Source organism: Hordeum vulgare, chromosome 7H (assembly GCF_904849725.1).
Source record: "Hordeum vulgare subsp. vulgare chromosome 7H, MorexV3_pseudomolecules_assembly, whole genome shotgun sequence".
NCBI classification, from domain to species: Eukaryota; Viridiplantae; Streptophyta; class Magnoliopsida; order Poales; family Poaceae; genus Hordeum; species Hordeum vulgare.
The window spans coordinates 595686720-595695916 of record NC_058524.1 but is presented as its reverse complement, the minus strand read 5'-3'; positions in this window follow the sequence as shown (position 1 = coordinate 595695916).

Sequence of the window (9197 nt, the reverse complement as noted above, 5' to 3'; positions counted from 1 at the left end):
CTTTCAAGGGTCTCAGACAGGGAGATCCAATGTCTCCCATTCTATTTAACGTGGTTGCCGATATGTTGGCTATCCTAATAGGAAGGGTTAAACAGGAAGGACAGGTAGGAGGACTTGTGCCACATCTGGTTGACGGTGGCGTGTCCATCCTACAATACGCGGATGATACGATGCTGTTTTTGGAGCATGACATAGCAAAAGCGAGGAATATGAAGCTTATACTTTGTCTATTTGAACAATTATCTGGCTTAAAAATTAATTTCCATAAGAGTGAGTTGTTTTGCTTTGGGAAAGCCCAAGAGGAACAAAACACATATAATCAATTGTTCCGATGTGAAATGGGAAGCCTACCTTTTAGTTATCTAGGCATTCCTATTCATCATCGGAATCTGTCCAATAGCGAGTGGAAATGTATTGATGATCGATTTAAGAAAAAGCTAAGTTGCTGGAATGGCAAACTAGTATCATATGGAGGTAGACTAATTTTGATCAAGTCGGTTCTCACAAGTATGCCCATGTTTCTTCTGTCCTTCTTCGAGGTACCGGTAGGGGTACGAAGAAGATTGACTTTTATCGATCTAGATTCTTCTGGCAGGCAGATGGGGACAAGAAGAAATACAGGTTAGCCATATGGGACATTATCTGTAGACCCAAAGACCAAGGTGGTGTTGGAATTGAGAATCTAGAGGTGAAGAATAGGTGTCTGATGAGTAAGTGGTTGTTCAGACTGTCAGTTGAGACAGAAGGAATGTGGGCACAAATTTTGTGTAATAAGTACCTACATTCCAAGACCCTAGCACATGTAACTGTGTAAGACCCAATGACTCACCATTCTAGAAGGGATTGATGAAAGTAAGATCAGCCTTCTTTCACAGAACAAAATTCATTATTGGAAATGGAGAGGGTACTAGATTCTGGGAGGATTCGTGGCTGGGGAGACGCCTCTAGCCACTCAATATCCAGCTCTCTATAATATTGTGTGATACATCTCCAACGTATCTATAATTTTTGATGGTTTCATGGTATTATCTTGTCAAACTTTGGATGTTTTGCTTGCCTTTTATTTTCTTTTTTGGACTAACTTATTAACTCAGTGCCAAGTGCGAGTTCCTGTTTTTTCCATGTTTTTGACCCCTTTCAGAGGAGATTTTGAAACAAAGTCCAAACGGAAGAAAATCCCCGAAAAGATTTTTTCAGGAACGGAAGAAGATCGGGGAGCTTGGGAGCCAAGGCAGGGGACCCCAAGGGCCCCACAAGCCCCCACCCCGCGACCAGGGGGAGGCCGAGCCATCCAGGCCTGTGGGCCCCCTGAGCGTCCCCTGACCTAGGGGTTGCGCCTATATATTCCCAAAAATTCCCAAAACAAATCAGGAGATCATCGAAAGTACTTTTCCGCCGCCGCAAGCTTCTGTCTCCGCAAGATCCCATCTGGGGCACGTTCTGGTGCCCTGCCGGGGGGGATTCGAACACGGAGGGATTCTTCATCAACACCATGACCTCTCCGATGATGCATGAGTAGTTCACCATAGACCTACAGGTCCATAGCTAGTAACTAGATGGCTTCTTCCCTCTCTTGGATCTTCAATACAAAGTTCTCCATGATCTTCATGGAGATCTATCCGATGTAATCTTCTTTTGCGGTGTGTTTGTCAAGATCCGATGAATTGTGGATTTATGATCAGATTATCTATGAATCTTATTTGAGTTTCTTCTGATCTCTCTTATGCATGATTTCATATCCTTGTAATTCTCTTCGAGTTGTGGGTTTGTCTGGCCAACTAGATCTATGATTCTTGCAATGGGTGAAGTGCTTGGTTTTGGGTTCATACCGTGCGATGACCTCACCCAGTGACAGAAGGGGTAGCGAGGCACGCATCATGTTGTTGCCCCTAGAGAGGAGGTTGGGAGGATTTAACCATCACGCACCCCGACCTAAACAACACTAGAATTTCAACGAGGAATAAGAATGCTCACACGTCATCACCATGCCATTCAATATTTAGATGAACAACAAGTTAACGCCCTCTAATTTACGATATTTTTATTAACCAATGATCATGCACTCATGCCCTTTCACAATATCACATCAATATCGTTAACTGAAAGTTTCTCTTTATGTACTACATAAAGGTTTTGATTATGCACTCATTGAATACCTATTATTTTTGGACTAGTCTTATAACCCATGAAATTACCATCACTATTTATTAACTCTCAAACAAATATAATTGAATAAAGAGAGTGCAATTATTTATTTAAAATCTATATGCCATCATGCTCTAAAATATATAAGTGAAGTACTAGAGCAACTGCTGAGCTTAAATGATATAAGTGAAGCACAAAGAGTATTCGAACAAATCATGCTGATCTTGTGTCTCTTTCAAGTGGGTGTGTCAAGCAAACAATGATTGTGGAAAACTATAACAAAATCGAACTAAAGAAAACAACTCTCCAGGAAAAACTCATATCATGTGATGAATAAAAATATAACTCCAAGTGACATACCGATGGATTGAGACAAAAGAGCGGATGCATTCGAGGGCATCCCCAAGCTTAGACGCTTGAGCCTTCCATGGCATCCCCAAGCTTAGACGAAAGAGCGGATGCCTTCCAGTACCATACATATGTAACTCCAAAACTACTGAAACATTAGGACGACCTAGGTCACAAATTCTGAAACATTAGAAATATTGTGTAAAAAATTCAGATCAAAAAGACATTTCAGTAAAATCAGAGAAATTATGCACTGAACACTAAATTTTTTGTTTTTGCACCATATCGATGCTACTTATCATTCAAATAACCTCAAAGGCTTTAATTGGCACAAACACTAATTTAAAAATAGAAACGCAATAATTACAGCGGCAACAATCATGTTATCACAAACAAATAGAAAGATAAAACAAAATCGAAGATAACTATTGGGTTGCCTCCCAACTAGTGCTAGTGTTTTACGTCCCTAGCTAGGCATATGATGCATATGGTTTAAGTGTTGTCATCTTTGACACTCTACCCATAAGTATCCCTCGTGATAGATTCATAAGGTGGTTTGTTTCTCTTTGTAGGTAAGTGTTCTATCCCTTTCTTTAATGTGAATTGAAATCGCATGTTCCCCTCTTTCATGTCAACTATTGCACCTATAGTTTGTAGAAAAGGTCTCCCAAGTATTATTGGACAAGATGGGATGTATTCAATATCAAGAACTGTAAAATCTATAGGCACATGATTTATATTAGCAATTATGAGAACATCATTTATTCTTCCCAAATGTTTGTTGATAGTAGAGAGCGGGAGATATAAATTAAGGGAACACACAGAATATCAGTGAGACCAAGTACATTACATAAAGGTTTAAGTATAGTTCAAACACTAGCACCTAGGTCAAACAAGACATTGCATTCATATTCTTTGATCTTAATTTTAATAGTAGGTTCCCCCTCATCATACAACTTTCTAGGATAGAGACTTCTAACTCAAGTTTTTCATCATATGCTTTTACCATAGCTTCTACTATATGTCGAGTAAAAGTTCTATTTTGTTTGTAATCATTGGGTGAGCTAATATGGATTGCAGAAAGGAAATACTTTCTACTAAAGACAAATTATGATAATTAAAATGCTTATGATCCAAGATAGTGGGTACACCACTCGTTAAAGTTTTAACCTTTCCAAATGATGGGGTCATAGTCCTAGGGTAGGGTCATACGCCTGTCCTACAGGTCCTACCCAAGGACTACCCCACACAAGGGACAGGACCTTAAGTATGCCCGACTGAATTAAGGTGCCCCCATCATCCAGTCGGAGACTAACATTCGGAGGACACCGGGCCTACCGACTGGATACACTCGGTACGCCGTAACCTCTCTGGAGGGAAACTGTTGTACGTTTCCGGGTGCATTTACTAGCATTTAGAGCATACGTTACCTATAACGTATGCATTCAATCACCACTACTCCACCCTTGAATCAGAACCGTTGTGGAGGGCAACGCACTCTATATAAGCCGCCCTCCCCCACTGGTAAAGGGGTTAGAAAAACATTGTACTCCATATTACACTCGGTAACAAGCTCCGAGAGCACTGAGACGTAGGGCTATTACCTCCACCGTAGAGGGGCCCGAACTCATACAACCTCGCCGTAGCTAGGACTCTGCCCATCTCATTCGTACCCTACACATCTACTGTCAGGCTTATACCCACGATAGTTGGCACCCACCGTGGGGCAGGCGTCTAAGCGACTTCCGGCGAGTTTGCGACTACTTCCTTTCGTCATGTCGTCCGGTGGAGATTCGAGCATGGGTCACCAGATCCTCTTCGGTGCTCTCTCTTTCGTCGTCGACGATTCGGCGTGGCTTCGGGAGGCACCTCTCGACGTCGAGGCGCTTCACCGTCGCGGGGCCACGCACTTCTGTGCCGGCGCTCGCGGCGTTCTTCTTCTTCAACAATCGGCTCCATTGTCGGCTTGCACCTTCGTGACGTGCCACAGTAAGCGGTCCCGCAGTCCATGTCTCCAACATTGGGTGCAACATGCCCGAGCGCGCCAGATCGCGTCCTCTCAGGTGGCAGTTCTGGAGTCTGTTGTGGTCGCCCCACGCTCCCAGTGCTCGGGCTCGGTTCCGACTGAGCTCCCTTCCGAGTACGCGGGTCGTGGGCTTGCAGCAGAAGTACACATGGCCAACTCCCACGAAGATCCTCGTCAAGGCGACCGAGGTGAAATCGGCAAAGCATCCGGTGCGCGTCGTCCGCCTCATCGTTCTGCCAGTCAACACACTCGGCGGAGCAACGTGGAGTTGTTCCGCACACCTCTCCTCAACTTGGCCGCGGCTGCCCAGATTGCCGATTCCCTCCAGCCGACTGATTCAGAGGCAGGAAGGGGAATCGAGCAAATCCGAGCTCTGTTGCGCACGGCGCAGCAGCAGAATTCGGCAGTCTCCCAGTCACACAATCGGATCCACAATAGTTCCGTCCATGCAAACACGCATCGATCGGTTCACAGCCCTGGTTCTCATCAGTATCGCCGCCGCTCACGCACCCCTCCGCGGGGTGGGCCCTATGGGTCCCGACATCATGATGATCGGCGTTCGGTCGGCGACACTTACGACCCAAGACCCGACGCAAGGGGGCGAATCGCCCAGCGAAGTGTCGACAGAGGTCGAGCCCACCGCGATGGTCGCGATATGGACCGTCCGAATGGAAGCAGGACCATCGTGTCCGGCCCCGAGTGTTTTAGTCGAGCCATCCGCTCGGCTGATATCCCGCCCAACTTCCGATTGGCAGCGGGAATCTGTAAATTCTCAGGAGAGTCCAAGCCCGAAACATGGCTAGACGACTACCGAGTGGCAGTCCAGATCGGAGGAGGAGACGACCATGTCGCTATGGAGCACCTCCCACTGATGCTCGATGGCTCGGCTCGAGCTTGGCTGAACCAGTTGGCCCCCTCAAGCATTTACAGTTGGGCAGATCTAGCCCGAGTGTTCATCAGAACCTTCGAAGGGACGTGCAAGCGCCCTGCAGGTCTTGTGGAGCTTCAACACTGTGTCCAGAAGCTGAATGAGCCCTTGCGCGACTTCATCCAGCGATGGACGACTCTTTACCACACGGTGGAGAACGTCACCGAGCATCAAGCAGTCTGCGCCTTCAAGGCAGACGTGCGGTACAGAGAATTGTACTTGATGTTCGGTCGAACAGGCGACATCTCCATGAGGAAGATGATGGAGATAGCGACTCGCTACGCAAATGGCGAAGAAGAGGACCGCATCCGGAGCGGCAAACACAAGACAGTCGGCGATGTCGATGGAGGTAACACTCGGAAGCAGAAACAAAAGGTTCCGCCCACACCGCAAGCAGAAGCTGCAGCTGTAACCAGCGCCAAGTTCAAGGGCAAAGGGAAAGCGCAGTTCACCCCCAAGAAGAAGCCTTTCAACAATCCCATCCTGGACCAGCCTTGTCCGGTTCACACGAAGATGGACGAGGAAGGAAACCCCAAATACGCGAAGCACACCACTCGGCAGTGCCGTCTCTTGATCCAGGGGTTCAGCGAAGGGCAGCCGAGTGAGAAGAATCCCGAACAAGATGAGGAGGACAAGGAGGATCCGTTCCCCCAAGTCCATGCAACCCTCATGATTTTTGCTGACGTCGAAAGCAAGAGTCGACTGAAGTTTGTGAACAGAGAAGTCAACATGGCCGTTCCGACTGCCCCCAAGTTTCTCAAATGGTCTCAGACTGCAATCACCTTCGACCAGTTGGATCATCCAACACATGTCCCCACCCCAGGAAGGCAGGCTCTGGTCATCGACCCGGTGGTAGAAGGAGTCCGACTGCGCAAAGTCCTCATGGACGGCGGTAGCGGACTGAATATTATGTACGCCGACACTCTCAAGGGGATGGGCATTCCGATGTCCAGACTCAGCGAGAGCAATATGCAGTTCCACGGAGTCGTCCCTGGACGGAAAGCCAAATCACTCGGCCAGATCGCATTGGAAGTCATCTTCGGCTCTGACAAGAACTTTCGCAAGGAGAAGCTCACGTTTGAGGTGGTGGATTTCTAGAGAGCTTACCATGCAATTCTGGGCCGCCCGGCATACGTGAGTTTCATGGCGCGCCCGTGCTATGTGTACTTGAAGTTGAAAATGCCAGGTCCAAAAGGCGTTATCACCATCACCGGCAACCGCCAGCGAGCCGAGGAGTGTCTGCAAGAAGGATCAAGGATCGCCGACCAGCAGATGGATGTACTTGAGCTCGAAGAGTACAAGAAGACAGTCGACCCTGCTGACTTAATGCGCTCAAAGAAGCCAGCTTCTGAGTCTGCGTTCCAGTCGGCGGGAGAGACTAAGAAGGTCAGCATCCACCCGACGGACGAGTCTGCCGCCCCGACGAACATCTCCACCACCCTAGATCCTAAATAGGAAGCCGAGCTCACCCAATTCCTCCGTGAGAACTGGGACATCTTCGCATGGAAGCCATCTGACATGCCGGGTGTACCTAGGGAGTTGGCTGAGCACCGACTGCATTTGGATCCCGCTACTCGGCCTGTCCGAGAGCGCCTGCGCCGGTCCGCCACGCACAAGAGGAAGGCTATCGGGGAAGAGGTGGCTAAGCTGCTAGCTGCCAAATTGATTCGCGAGGTTCACCACTCCGAGTGGCTCGCCAATGTAGTCATGGTGCCCAAGAAGGACAAGTCACTCCGAATGTGCATTGACTTCAAGCACCTCAATAAGGTCTGCCCGAAAGACCATTTTCCGCTCCCCCGCATAGATCAAATTGTCGATTCGACTGCGGGATGCGAGTGTTTGTCATTTCTTGATGCCTACTCGGGTTATCATCAGATCCGTCTGTATGGTCCCAATGAGTTGAAAACAGCTTTCATCACCCCGTTTGGGTGCTTCTGCTACATCACTATGCCTTTCGGTCTGAAGAATGCAGGAGCTACCTTTATGCGCATGATCCAAAAATGTCTCCTCGACCAGATCGGTCGCAATGTGGAGGCATACATGGATGATATCATAGTCAAGTCACGTAAAGGTTCCGACCTGCTGACTGACTTGGCAGAAACATTCGCCAACCTTCGTAGGTACGATATCAAGCTAAACCCAGCCAAATGTTCATTCGGTGTTCCCAGCGGAAAGTTACTCGGTTTCTTCGTTTCCGAACGAGGGATCGATGTTAACCCCGAAAAGATCGGGACCATCATCCGAATGGAGAGGCTGGTCAGAATACACGATGTTCAACGACTCACAGGTTTCCTAGCAGCTTTGAGCAGGTTCATCAGTCGACTCGGCGAAAAAGCACTTCCTCTGTACCGACTCATGAAGAAGTCAGATACCTTCGAGTGGACAGACGAAGCCCAAGTCGCATTCGTCGACCTCAAAGTCCTACTTTCCACCCAGCCGGTTCTTACTGCTCCGCTCAGTAAAGAGCCCCTTCTTCTATATATCGCGGCTACAAATCAAGTCGTCAGTACTGTTCTTACAGTCGAGCGAGAAGAAGAAGGCAAAGCATACAAAGTTCAGCGGCCAGTGTACTACGTCTCCGAAGTCCTGACACCTTCCAAGCAGAGGTATCCCCATTATCAAAAGCTTATCTATGGGATCTATATGATTGCAAAGAAGGTGGCTCATTATTTCCAAGACCACTCGGTATCTGTCGTTTCTGATGCTCCGTTGTCGGAAATTCTCCACAATCGGGACGCATCAGGCCGAGTGGCAAAGTGAGCGATGGAGATGCTGTACTGCGACATCAAGTTCGAGGCCAAGAAAGCTATTAAGTCTCAAGCCCTGGTTGACTTTATAGCAGAATGGGTAGAACAACAGCAACCGACTCACGTCTACTCGGCTCATTGGACAATGTTCTTCGATGGGTCTAAGATGTTGAATGGATCCGGCGCTGGGGTTGTGATCATATCGCCAAAGGGCGACAAGCTCAAGTACGTGCTTTAGATACACTTTGATTCCTCTAACAATGAGGCAGAGTACGAAGCTCTTCTCTACGGATTGCGCATGGCCATCTCACTCGGCGTCCGTCGCCTGATGGTCTACGGCGATTCAGACTTGGTGGTCAACCAAGTGATGAAAGAGTGGGACGTAAGGAACCCCACCATGACGACATACTGCAATGCAGTCAGGAAGGTGGAGAAGAAGTTTGAAGGTCTAGAACTTCATCATGTTCCAAGACTGAAGAACCAAGCAGCGGACGAGTTGGCGAAACTCGGATCCACTCGGAGACCAGTCCCGAGTGATGTCTGCCTCGAGCACCTCCATCTTCCTTCAGTAAAAGAAGATCCCTTCACGGAAGAACCAGTACAACCCAAGAGCGCAACAGATCCGACTGAAGTCGATGTGCCTGCTGTGGTTGATCTGGTCACAGAGATTCTGGTAATCATTCCCGATTGGACTGTGCCGATTATGGCATATATCCTGAGACAAGAACTTCCAGAAGATGAAGTCCAAGCCCGGCAAATAGTTCGCAGGTCAAAGGCATTCACTGTCATTGACAGTCAATTGTACAAGGAGAGTGTTTCGGGCGTCCTCCAACGTTGCATTTCCCCAGAGGAAGGACAGTTGATCCTAGAGGATATCCACTCGGGAACCTGCGGACATCACGCTTCTTCGAGAGCGATCGTCGCCAAGGCGTTCAGAGCTGGATTCTTCTGGTTGCAGGCTAACGAGATGGCCAAAGCTATGGTCGATCGATGCGAAGGCTAT